Below are 12,116 nucleotides of genomic sequence, written 5' to 3'. Positions count from 1 at the left end.
AATTATCTGTATTAATTAATTATATTAATTAATTAATCATTAAAATAATAAATCTATGAATAAAATAGGTTCTCCTGATATTTTTTACTAATAATTAAATCAAATTACATCATATATATTGAGCTAAATTTAAATCATGTGAATTAAGGACTAAACTAAAATAAGATGATTTTTTACTTATTCAAATTGAATGCAATAAATAAAATTAATTTGTTAGATAATTATGGTCTTCTGATCTTCTATATATAGATAACCACACAAAATTATAAAAATCATCATTTTTATCGTTTTTGCTATTTCAATTCTTTTTTTATGTATAAATGTACTCAAAATGAGAAGGTATGGATGAGTTTTTCATTAATTATTTGTTTCACAAATATTATAGTCTAAAAATGTCTCAATTTAGGCATTCTACCTGTAACACCCTACCATACTTAATCTTATGCTTAAGTCATAAGACTGAGATAGTAAGGTATTACGACCTCTAAAAATAGTAATATATATATATATAATAATAGAGAAAAGATACTTAACTAGGAGCCTTGAAAAATGGGTAAAACAAAATCGCAAAACAAAAAGCGCAACGCTCAGGAAAAGATTACTTGTGTGCTAAGAAACCTAATAGGAACATGATAAAGTTAAGCAAAAGAATAAAGGAAAGCCAAGGAAACAGCATAACTAGCCCCTGACTTAGCCTGTGAAGCTAAGGCTGGCCAGAGGATATATATATATATATATGAACATACATAGGTATCCCCAAAATATACCAAAATACCAAAATAAACTCCTATCTCTCCCTCAACCTCTAAGAGGAGCAACATACATAAGTTACTTGGAGAGTAAGCTAAATACATATATACATATATACAAATAGAAAACCAAAATACACCCAAGGACTACTTCGCTTCCCAGGATCCAGACGCCTAGCAAGGAGCCTCTCGACCTGCATCTGAAAAACAACAATACAATATGGAATGAGAACCGGAGGTTCTCAGCATGGTAAAAGTGCCACGCGCATAATAAATAAGGTCCTGAGAATGCCATAGGCAATCCTAGAACTCCGTTATACAATTATCCAACTTAATTACTAAACAGAAGCTATAACAGGGGTAGGTATTCTAAATCTACCTAACTTACTCAATTTCAATCCTAATCTAACACCAAACCATTTCTCCTTTTCCTCCATCCCTCCATCATCCACAATGCAACAGAAACAAGCAACCAAACAAGGTCACGCACAAGTAATGAGCAGATAGTACAAATAGCAAGTATAACAGATAGCATGTGATATATATCAATTAGGCATACCCAGAAAATGCATAGCAATCAATACAAACAAATGCATATGATGCATGCCTGTCCTATGGCTGATGGGGCCCATCTGTCGGTTATCCAGCCAACCCGACAAGTCCGAAAACCTTAGACTGTCCCCCGTCGCGCATCCCCAAGAGTCTATGCATAGAGTTCACATTAATATTTCATAAAATCACTCAATGGGGGCTATCCATACCCGGGAATTTATACGTGCCCGGTCACCCTTACGACGTAGGGTCAACAGAGTATCGAGATTCAACCTGGAACACGTGATGGCGAGCCACAGCTCTTACCCAGGGAACTCGTATCTCAGATAGCATTATTCATAAGCCATTTCATAGTCATAATCATTATTTAATCATTCATCAAGCCATGGCATACTAACTCCTTTTATTAACAACCTCCCTTTCACATTTTTCATCGTCATTCCCTTATAATTCATCTTGATTACCCTTTTCTGGGTCCTGACCAAACTTTTTATCAAACTCTTCTCATCCTTCTTAATATCGAATAATCTTAAAATCAACCCAACTCTAACATTAAATCAATCACATCACACGAGGATTGAACTTTAACTTCTCGAACTCATGACTATCACTAAGACATCCTCGACACTCTATTTTCTTTTCTGTTTCTAATATAGCAAATGAACTCGGAATTGCACAAACTTTATGTCCAGGCGTTCATATTGAAATAAGATTTCTAACAAACTAAATATCATAATTTTCTGATTTTTCTAGCCTCAGGAATAAAGGAAAAACCGTGACTGCTCTGCAGTGCATAAAACTAGAAAAACAGCAGCAGCATGTGGCATTCAAAATTCAATATAAAATCCAAGTTAAATCCAATGACTTTGAAAATTAATGTAGTTAAACTTTACTCATCCAGGTTTCTTTCTCAATTTGTTCTGAGTCAATACCATTTTTAATGAAAAAGTTACATTACCTGGAAATTAAGTAAAAATGAGACAAAATCTGTTTTAAAAACCAACAAGCTTAGTACCTTTCAATTGGAATAACTTTTATTACAAAACTCCAATTAAGCTAAATTTTGATTTGAGAACCCTTAGCTCATCCAGAAACAAGTGTGTCTTGGTTGCAACCCAATTTCTATTTAATTCTAAGAGTTACAAGCATTGGAAGTTGATGCATAGCTTGCTGAAATCTGTTTCTTTTCAGTTTTGACCACCAATATTCAAAAATTCACAGCTCCCAATCCTCAACTTTTAAAATTCTGAAATTTTAGAGAAATAAAGAAAGTTAATCAAATTTTATAACAAAATTGGTTTCGCTCCAAAACTCAACTCGTAGAAGTCGCAGCAAGACAAACAAGTTGCTGCCCTGTTTGATCTTTTCTGCTGCTGGACATATTTAACAACCTAACTTCAAAAATTTGCCATAAATTGTATATTTAACAAAAAGGTCCCAAATTTTTCAGTTTAGTTCTTTGTATTCCCAAGTTTAGCCCAAACTTAGTCTCATACAATTCCGATCATTACATAATTAGTTACAGCATATACAATACCACCACAACACAACTCTACATCCTTATTAACAAACACCAATTCTAATCCATCATAAATAAATATAAGAGCACACCATTAATAACTTTCACACCTCATAATTCTAATATATAAATTCACTAACAAATCTATTCTAACAACATTACAAGGCTAATCATTAAATACAACAAACAATCCAACTTATTCTATGGTTCCTCTAACCTAAGTTTTCACAACACCGTAAATATTAAACGTGCGAAACTTAAACCATACCTTGGCCGATTACTTAGTTCACCCAAGGCAGCCTCACAACTCGAAATTACAGCCCCTCCAAGCTCAATCAAACAGTCCCAAAATAAGCCTTGGTCATCAACAAACCTCCAAGTAATCCCAATTCAATTCCAATGCTTATATACCCACTTAATCTACACCTAATACATATACATGTTCCAATTTCAGATTTCTCATCATAAATACAAGATTGGACTAGGGTTTAGGTTGTCCTTACCGTGCCCACACGCATAACAACTCGAGCTCAATAAGCTCCGCAAGCTAAATTAAACCTAAAACACCAAATTATACAAAATCTCAACACCAAAGCCCAATAAATTCAGAACTAGAAATGAGAAAATTGAGGAAGAAAGCATGGCTTCCTTACCTTATAATTTTATGGGCTTTGTAGAGCTCAACGCCGCGGTCGCGTGGCCGCAAACGGATCGTCAATCGGAGCTCAGAGCGAGAAGTTATGTGGATTTGAATGAAATCAAGGGTTTTGGAATCTTCAACATGTTCTTCCCCATTTTGGCTCTGCCCAGCGTGTTCTACATGCTGAATGGAAATGAAATGAGCTTCAGCTCATTATATATAGTGAGTTGGTTGGGCCCACGGGCCCGGTTCGGGTCCGGTTCGACCGGTTCGGCTCGTTCGGCCCAATTTTGGGCCAAATTTTTCGAAAGTGATATCAAAATTCTCGTTTTGCCGGGCTCTATCCTATTTTGATATTAGTTTTGCATATTTAATTTTCCTATTGAAAATTCAATTTATTGACTAATTATATACCGATTTTAGCGGGGTTTACACTACCGTTGTCGATGGAAGTTGAACTTGTAGTAATTTAGGGTGACCATGATATTTTTTATAGTGTTACATAAAAAAATATTTTTTTAAAATGAATATACCCATTGTAATTAATTTTCTTTGTCAATCTGTTATCTTTTACCTAACAAACAATATCTATATTGAATATATTATTTTCATCAGGAGTCATACATAATTGATTGATAATTCTATATATAAAAATACTCATGTGGTAACTAAATACCATATTGTTATCTCGCTAATGTTAATTCTCCTATGATTATGCGAATGTATAGCACTATCAGATGAAAATTGATTGGATTACATTTATTTCCAACGAGGTAGGTGATCTTTTAGGCCTAATCATGGTCAGGAAGGTTTGAAAAATGCTAACAATACAAATACTTTTTATTTTTAATACCCAATAATAAATATATAAATTAAAACTAATATTGTTTCGTACAAAATCATAAAATATATAACATACTTAAAACATATCCAATCCGTATTAGCTGTCATTATTTATTAGTTACGTTATGATAAATCTGGTTATTAAAAAAGATTAAAATTAACTTAAATATACACAATATTATTTCATACTTTTTATTTTTATTTTATTATCATAAAAAGTCATACATATTATAAGAGAACCTCATCTTTTTACCAACAGTTCTTTCATTCAATGGTTTTTATAAAGAAAAAAGGCATAATAATATTGTGTTTGACAAGAATATATGGGATTTTGAAACGTTGAAGCATATATTTAGTCCTTAACATATTCGTAGATGAAGTGCAGAGTAGATAAAAAGATAGCTAACAAAAGAATAAATGGTTAAAGCTTCCTCAATACTAACAGTCGTAGTGTATAGTTGTTTTATAATTTTTTTGGATTTGATTGTTTCTTTATTATTATATATTGTTGGATTAAGGACTCTTTTTGTCCCTAACGTCTTGGGTCAAAATCAAAATCGTCCCCGACCTTTTTTCGTTATTAAAATCATCTTCAACGTTTAAAAACGCTTTAAAATCATCCTTTCCTGAATTCTTGGACCAAAATACCCTCATCATCATCATTTTCCTTTTCACCTTCCTCACCCCACCACCTCTACTGCCACCAACATTGCCGGCGAGAAGAAGAAGAAGGCTTCGCTGGCGAAAAACGACGTAGCGACAGCAGTGGCAACCCGCATCCCCTTCCTCCTTTGCATCGCTTCTCTCTCTTTCTTCTCCGATGAACCACCGGCGGCAGGACCTCCTTCACATTGCTTTTCTCTCTCTTTCTCTCTTCTCCGATGAACCAACGACCCAGCGTCGAAGAACCAGCGACCCAGCGACAGCAGCAACCCGTTTCTCCCTCTCTTCGCATCGCTTCTCTCTCTTCTCCAATGAACCAACGGTGATCCAACGATAACCTTATAGGGGCAATGGCAACCCAGTGGCAATGCTGTCGCTGCGTCGTTTTTCTCCGGCGAAGCCTTCTTCTTCTCGTCGGCAATGTTGGTGGCAGTGTAGGTGGTGGAGTGAGGAAGGTGAAGAGGAGAATGATGATGGTGAGGGTATTTTGGTCCAAGAATTTGGGAAAGGATGATTTTAAAGCGTTTTTAAACGTTGAGGATGATTTTAATAACAAAAAAAGGTCGGGGACGATTTTGATTTTGACCCAAGACGTTAGGGACGAAAACAGTACTTAACCCTATATTGTTCTATTTAATTTATGCTAAAAAGACTTATAATAATCATCTTATCGTGGTAGTGTAAAAATTGTAGGTATTATATTTACTTTGTACGCTCTTAAATCTCATGTTCTTGATGGATATTTGTGACTGAGTAATTATTAAAAGAAATTGGTTTAATATCTATTTTATATTCTATTTAAATTATAATAGTGAGTAAATATTTTTTTCAAAATAAATAATGAGATTTTTTCATAAAAACAACGTTTAAATAATTGTAAAATCAGATTATACCACAGATGATGATAAATATCTTGGCATTAGATCTATTATAAAAATTTAATAAATTTTTAGGAATATTATGTTGTATTATATAATTTAGTTATATTTTTCTTATTTTCAATCTATATTATTTAGATTGGCATATTTCTAAAAAGGGTTATTCAATTTTTTTATATTATTAAATCAATCAGTTACAAACTAATTAGTTAGGTTGATTAAATATCTTGATATCTTATAATTTAATATAATTTAATTTATATAGATATATAACTTTTAAAGTTTTATTATTTATTGTAATAAATTTTAGAGATAATGTTTGCAAGTTATAATTTATTTTTTTATCTGCATATTCAACTTTTAAGAATAATTTTTTTTAATTTTGTATTTATAAATAAATTATTTTCTATTTTGATATATTAATTTTTTTATGAATTTTTATATTACGCAATTCACTTTAACAAAAATAAATTAATTTATGAAAATTTAAACTTGAGCCCTTATTATGGTTAAACTCAAACTTTAATTTATTTTGTCATATTATTATATAAATATTAAATTCTTTGATTCAACACTTATTTGATTACGAAATGATATCATATGTTACCTTCATACTAGCAATTAAATTTCAGCTACTACACAAATATTATATTTTAGGTAATTGTATATTTTTTTGTTATTTTAAAAATTATTATATAATTTTAAGATCATTTAATTATGTTTATTTTTTAAAAAACATTGTCATTATTGGAGAATAACTAATTTTTGTGATAGTGTAAAATTAAAAAATAAAAAAATATTAATATACTGAGTTTTCAAAGTATAAATCTTAAAGTAAATATATGTGATTATAATTAATGATCATAATTAAAAGTCTTTATTTTATTTCAATTTGTTCAAGAATTTTATTTCTTTATTAATTAGTATTTTTTTTGTACATTTAATTGTCATTAATTTATATAAATTAAAATATATAACTTAAAAAAATAGATATGTATCTAAAAAATAAAAAAAGTTTTTTTGTTAGTAAAAAATTTATGTCGCTTAGACTTTTTTTTTTTTGCATTATATCTTATATTTTGACTATAATTAAAAGTTAGAGGTAAATTATTAAATATAAATTAGTAAAAAAATATAATATTTAACGAATTATCATAATCACATTTAAAGGTATTTAAGTTATTTTCATTTAATAAAAATGATATGTTTCAAAAAATATTTGTATATAATTTACTAACAAATATATGAGATATTTATCATATTTTTTTAATGAAAATACTATTGTATTAAATTGATGTATTTTAAAGATGTTTAAATGAGATTTTTATTAAAAAAATTTACAAGATAGCAAATGCAATTTTATTTTAATTTTATCCTTAACATTTAGCTTTAAGTTTACCTTTAGAGTTTCAATATGTTTCAATTATACCATTAGAGTGAACAACAATAATTATAACTAATCAATTATATTATCTGATTTGACCAAAATTAAATAAATATTAAATTTTTTAATAAATAATAAATAAAAAATAAAATAAATAAATTTAATTTGAATTATTCTCTTATTATTTTCTATATCTAGGAATCAGAGTGTACTTTTATGTATTTTTAATAATAGTTCTTAAAGGAGATACTATTTTATTTACTAATATTTTAAAATTTTTTACAATATTTTCATAAAATTTGATTAATAGGTTCTTTTTACAATATTTTTCTTGAATTTTTTAACAAAAATATATCTTAATTTTTGTTTTTCAACTTTTATATTCATTGATTATACTAATTTTTTTTACAGTGTATTTTTATCAACTACATGCATTATTTTTCTGTTTTTTTACTTTTTTTTAATTATTTTATTACCTTATTTTTAATTATTTATTTTACTTTTACTCCTCATATGTTTATTGTATTTCACTTCATTTTAGTTTCAATTTCATAGTTAACTTTTAATTATATAAAATTTAGTAGTTTCTTTCAAAACATGCTTAAATATATTATCTATTATATACAATCATTAGGATAAACAAACAAATATAAATTGAATATATAATTTAATTTTAATTTAAACTAAAAATTAAATAAATTGTCAGAAAAATAGTAACCAATTTTGTTTTTAGTTTCTCTATAATTTATTTAAAGGTAAAAATCTCTCTACAACCACTAACATCACCGATAACAAAATTATAAGTTTTTATAAAATAAAAAATATATATAAAATAAATAACGTATATATAATTTTAAAGTTATTAATCATAGACTATGGACAAATTTTTTTTTTAAAAAAATCTTATGGATCAACATGTAATTTTTTGATATTTTTATTTTTTTTCTAAAATTTTTCAGACTTATCAATATTTAAGTTGTCTATACATCACTTCTCAAAATATTATGATTTCACAAGTTATAATATATGGGATAAATCACCTTTATAAAATATTTGCAAACCAATTTTATATATATCCCCCAAAGTAAATAAGGTTACGTGCATGTCTCAGTTTACATATCTATGTAAATCAAATTTATGGAGTTCGAATTATGTGTTTTCATAGTAAATCGAATCTATAAGATTCGAATTACTTGGATGCTATCTATGCTACTAAATTGAATGAAGGAGATTCAATTTACAATGAGCTGGATTGCTACTAAATGAGTATAAATCGAACCTTATTGCTTCGAGTTAGCATGGACCATATAAATCAAAATTTATATATTCGATTTAGTAGGGGATGACATAATTCGAATTCTTTGAATTCAATTCACTTTCGAATCACAATGTCAATAAATTTGAATCCTATAAATTCAATTTACTACTTATTACCCTAATTTAAATTCATTAAATTCAATTTATATAGAAATATAAATGGAAACAACTAGGTAATGTTTTTGGGTTTGGGGGATTCAGGTAATTTTGGGGTGGCTTTGGTTTATCAATGTAAATTAACCTAATATGTGATATTAGTTATTGTTATATATATGAAAAATGTAACTTATTTATGCATTGTTTGGATTAGAAGAATTTGTAGGAAAATAAAATATTAGAAAAAATGGATGGACAAATTAATTTTTCATTGTTTGGCTCAACAAAGAAATTGAATGGAAAACATAAAAGTGTATGTGAAACTCATGTAAATTTTTTTCTTCAAAATTGTGAAGAAAAATGATGCAGAAATGTAAACATGAGTAAAAATACAGAGTTACCATTTGAATTATCATTTATATATAATATATAAAAATATTAAATATACGGACGGGGCGGGACGGGCCAGCCCACTAGATGGCAGGCTTTTGGTGAGACAGGACGGGCTTTCCCGTTTGCCACCCCTAATGGAGACACGAACATAAGTACCCGCCCTATAAAACCTATTAAATATACGTGAATATAAAATTATTAATTTATCCTAATTTATATATACATAAATCCATTTTTTGAATTTAGTAACCCTAATTTCTATCTCCAATTCGAATTCTTCCTTTTTCTTCCAGATTCATTCTCAGCCTCGATCCTCTCTCTCTCTCTTACTCACTTTCTCTACCTCTCAAGTCCGTCACTACGTCGCTCAGTATCGTCCCAAAAAATTATGTTAAAATATATTTTTATATTTTCTCCTTTTGAAATGTTATTTTTCATAACGAATATGTTATATGTAAGGTCCCACATCGGTTGGGGAGGGGAATGAAGCATGCCTTATAATGGTGTGGATACCTCTGCCTAGCATGACGCGTTTTGACGAGTGAGTGTGGGGGGCTTTGGCTATTATCCCTATCGTCAAAGGCAAAACCGTGAGGCCTTGTGTGCCAAAGCGGACAATATCGTGCTAGCGGGTGATCTGGGCTGTTACATTATAAATTGTGTTGAATTATATTGAATTGATTATTTTATGATTATTATATTATGTTATTTTTTTCAAAAATTTTTAAAAAATATTCGTAGAGATCCGAAGAGATCTGCGTTCCCTAAGGAGTAATTAAACAGGAACTTGCAATGACAGAGAAGGAACGGAGGCATTTTTTTTAATAGGAGTGAGAGATGGGAAGGGGGCTTCTCACGCTCCCCTAAATACTCATTACCATATCTAACTAGCAACGGAGATCCAATCTGAGCCGATTTAATAGGGGATGCATGGACTTCATTTGTATTAGACCTTTAAAGTAATGAACCTAAGTCGAAATTTGGGACCCTAACAATGAATTTTAGTTGATTTTGCTTGCATTGAGGTCTTACTAAACCTAAATATATCTTAGATTAATATTTTGAGTAATTGTTATAGTATACTATTAACACTTAGTATATATAAAAGTTGGATATATTTATAAGACATTTTTTAATTCAAATTAAAAAAATTAATTATCTCTTTTTTAGTTTTAAATATTATTTTCTAATGTAACGAAAAAGTGAAAATAATAATAATCACTCACATAATTAAAATAGATAATCTTAATATATACATGACACTATATATATATATCAAGGATTATTATATATGATATATAATTTTTTTCTGTAATGACTATTTATATAATTTATTGAATAATTTTTTCATCTTAATATTTAATAAATTTAACATACAAAATAAGTAACTTAAGTCATCATCTAAGCAATAAGTATCATTGTGCAAATATTTTTTTTATTTATTAGTAGTGAAAAATATGTAAATAGTATAAATTGATATTTATTTTAGTATAAAAGTAATAATAAAGGTTATTAATTAAGTTAATTGCATAATTAAAAAATTATGAAGAATTTCTTAAATAACAATAAAAAATAAGATCCATATTTTTACATATTACAAAGTTTATGAAAAAATATTTGGATAATAAATCAATCCTCAATAGACTATACATTAATTTTATCAAAAAAATAAATAATCAATACATTGGATATTATTATTTACGCACTAATATATAATATATATTATCGATTATTAAGTTTATAATTAATTTTTAACCCAATTTTTGGTAAATAAAATTTAAAATGATTGAAATTATTAAATGATGAATATTTTGCATGTAACCAATTAATTTTTTTATTAAAATTAAAAAAAGATGAGTTGTTAATCAATTCTAAATTTAAATTTAAATTTGAGAAAGAAAATAAAAAAATATTTTAAATTTCATCTCACTAACCATAATTAATTTTAAGATAAGAAATTACTTTGTACATCATATATATTGTAGGATGGTATGGTCATTTACTATTTTTTAATGATAAATATTGTCAAATAAAATGGTGTAGGAAATTAGAAGAAAATGCATTTACAAGTTTAGAAAATATTAATTTATTTTTTAATAGAATAAATTATATATTAAATAACAAAAGTTATTGCTGTTATTGGTTTCTCTTTACACTAACTAATACTCAACGATGGTGTTTCGGTACACCATGTTACCAAGAAATATTAATCGATCTAATAACTTTTGTAATGACATAAATTTATGAATTTGAAAATTTAAAAATCATTTCATAAAATGTGAAGTTTTAACAAGTAACAATGTTGATCATATTGTTTTGATTTCAAGAATGAATACGATACCAACAAATAAAATTGTCCCAAGTAAATTTTAACAAAGATAAAAGTCAATAAGTATTGCTATTAATGAAAAATTAATCAATTTTAAAGACAAATACAATTTTTCTACGAATTTCCTGACTCGACAAGTCGAGGACTAATCCACCACATTGATACTTTATTTATTAAGGGTCTGTCACTAACTAATGGATTATTATACACACAAAGCGAGATTCGAATACCAAAATACTTGCTTAAGTAGACAAATGAGATGACCATTCAACCAATTCAAATTGATTAAAATAAATAGTAATTATTTTTAATATTTTTAAGTTATAAAATATATAATAATAATTACTATATATTTTTTTTATTTAAATTTTAATAAAAAATTATATAATTTTATGTATTATCCCGTGCGGGCACGGGAACATACACTAGTAGATTTTAAAAATGACAAAATCTGTAACTCCTAATGATCTTGCCAATTCAATTTTTTAAATAGCAAAAAATTAATCAGTTAGTATCAACACAAATAGGCCCAACAACAGATACTGTAATTGCACCATTACAAACACCAAAAACTACAACAACTATTACAAGTCAACAAGCTACCGATAGAAATGGTGGTAATGAAACTGTTATTAGAAAAGACAAACGAAGACTTCACCAATTTGGGAGAATTTTGATTAAGTTAAAAGTTCTAAAGTCACAAAAGTTATTTGCAAGTATTGCAAATCTGCATTTTTTTACGCTGAAAAAGGA

The 12,116-nt window shown here is 27.9% G+C and overlaps 1 long non-coding RNA gene across 1 annotated transcript; it reads right to left on the bottom strand.

Annotated features, from left to right (window-relative positions):
* Nucleotides 1-668: 668 nt before the first annotated feature.
* Nucleotides 669-3,651, bottom strand: LOC112723933 (uncharacterized). The gene is made up of 4 exons (XR_003163235.3): nucleotides 3,474-3,651; nucleotides 3,324-3,378; nucleotides 3,089-3,246; nucleotides 669-949 (listed from the first exon to the last, which is right to left on the bottom strand). It is a non-coding gene; the product is annotated as an uncharacterized lncRNA (long non-coding RNA).
* Between the last annotated feature and the right edge of the window lie 8,465 nt (nucleotides 3,652-12,116).

Source organism: Arachis hypogaea, chromosome 11, assembly GCF_003086295.3.
Source record: "Arachis hypogaea cultivar Tifrunner chromosome 11, arahy.Tifrunner.gnm2.J5K5, whole genome shotgun sequence".
Taxonomy (NCBI): domain Eukaryota; kingdom Viridiplantae; phylum Streptophyta; class Magnoliopsida; order Fabales; family Fabaceae; genus Arachis; species Arachis hypogaea.
The sequence above is the reverse complement of the archived record's forward strand: the minus strand, read 5'-3'. Positions and strand labels throughout refer to the sequence as shown.